Consider the following 1,947-nt stretch of genomic DNA (forward strand, 5'->3'; position numbering starts at 1 on the left):
AAAAGTAAGTTTAAAATTGGAGCAACACTGGATTTCATTGAAACTGTACAGGTGAGCCATGAACATACTGGAAAATGAAGGTCCCAGGTTAGAAAAAGACACACACACACACACCACACACACACACACACACACACACACACAAATCTGACAGCAGGTTAACTGCAGCTGTGCATGGTGTGCACACCTGTCATCCAAGTTCCTTGGGAGGCAGAGGCAGGGGAATCCTGAGTTTAAGGCCAGCCTGGGCAACCCAGAGACATCCTGTCTCAAACAAAAACAAAAGAAAACAACAACAATAACAGTCAAACCAACAAGTAATTGCTTCTACAGATTGAAAGGAGGAAAAAAATACAAAATAGACTTATAGACACCCTTTATCATAAAATCAGTGTATATGACCAAGAAGCACAAAAAGCAAAGCATTTGCATTGGAGCCCAGCAGAAGAGGCAGCATCCACACCATGAAGCGCCCTGTTCCGTCACTCTTCACCACACTGTGCAGGCACAGGGTCAGTATTCCTGTCTGCTGGAGGACAAGGAGCTGCACAGAAATGTTCCCAGGGCCCTCTTCATGTCCCTGTTCCTCAGGCTGTAGATGAAGGGGTTCACCATGGGGGTGACCAGGGTGTACAGGGTGGAGGCCACCAGCCCTGTCCAGGAGGTGTGTGTCCCTGTGGAGCTGAGGTAGACCCCCAGGCAGGCTCCATAGAACAGGGAGACAACTGAGAGTTGAGAACCACAGGTGGAAAAGGCCTTGCACTTCCCTCCTGCTGTGGAGATCCACAGGACAGAAGCCACAATTTTAGAATAAGAGAAAATGATCCCAGCAAGAGGGAAAAACCCCATGATGCCTGTCACTATGTACAATATGATGCTACTGATGACAGTATGAGCAGGCGAGCTTGAGGACCTCAGGGAATTCACAGAAAAAGTGTGGGATTTCCACGTCTGTGCAGAAGGAGAGCCTCAGTCCACTCACACTCTCAGGAAGGGCTCCCAGCACACTGACGAGCCAGCTCAGGAGAAGAACTGAGCACAGACTTGGTGCTCATGAGGACCATGTAGTGCAGGGGCTGGCAGATGGCCACGAAGCGGTCATAGGCCATCACGGTAAGAAGTAAATTGTCCAGCCGTCCAAAAATGGTGAAGAATCACATCTGGGTGATGCAGCCTGCATAGGTAATGGCCTTGCTCTGTGTCTGGATATTCACTAGCATCTTGGGGATGGTGGTGGAGGTGAAGCAGAGGTAATAAAAGGACAGGTTGGAGAGGAAGAAGTACATGGGTGTGTGCAGGTGGGAGTCTGAGATAATCGCCAGGATGATGAGCAGGTTGCCAAAGATGGTCACCAGGTACAAGGCCAGGAACAGCCCAGAGAAAACTGACTGCATCTCTGGCTTCTGAGAATGTCCCTGGAGGAGAAATCCTGGAGACCCCGTGTGGTTTTCTGGTTCCATATAAAGTAAATGTCCCCAGGGGAGAAGCGGCAGCTAGAGCAAGTCCACGGGCACCTCAGGACCCTGGCTGCCTGGGCGTGGACCCAGTGCTCTAGGAGGCATTGGCTTGGTGGCCCCTCCTCTACTGTGGGTCACACTGGGGTTCCTTAGTGCCACTTGTTCCCTTTTGTTGCCACCACCTGCGGGAAAACCCAGACACAGAACCTAATTCAGTTCCCAAAGCCGACTGGACCTGGGTACTCCCCTGCACCTGGTCAGCAGCCTTCCTGATCTCAGGTGTCTTTGGAATGACTTTTGTGCTTCACTTTGAAATGTCCTGGTAATAACCACCATTTAGGTGAAATGTTAAAAGCTGATTCTGTATAATTTCCATCAATGATGAGGAAGCCCCATTTTCTATAGGCTCGGTTAATTTTTAATTAAAAAGTATAATGGACCAATCAGTGAAGAAATAGACTCACCCAATTCATCACCCATTTCTTCATTT

The 1,947-nt window shown here is 49.2% G+C and overlaps 1 pseudogene; it reads right to left on the reverse strand.

Annotated features, from left to right (window-relative positions):
* Positions 1 to 513: 513 nt before the first annotated feature.
* LOC113178471 (olfactory receptor 7C1-like) lies at positions 514 to 1,460 on the reverse strand (annotated as a pseudogene).
* Positions 1,461 to 1,947: the final 487 nt, after the last annotated feature.

The sequence above is a fragment of the Urocitellus parryii genome, chromosome 3, assembly GCF_045843805.1.
Source record: "Urocitellus parryii isolate mUroPar1 chromosome 3, mUroPar1.hap1, whole genome shotgun sequence".
NCBI lineage: Eukaryota > Metazoa > Chordata > Mammalia > Rodentia > Sciuridae > Urocitellus > Urocitellus parryii.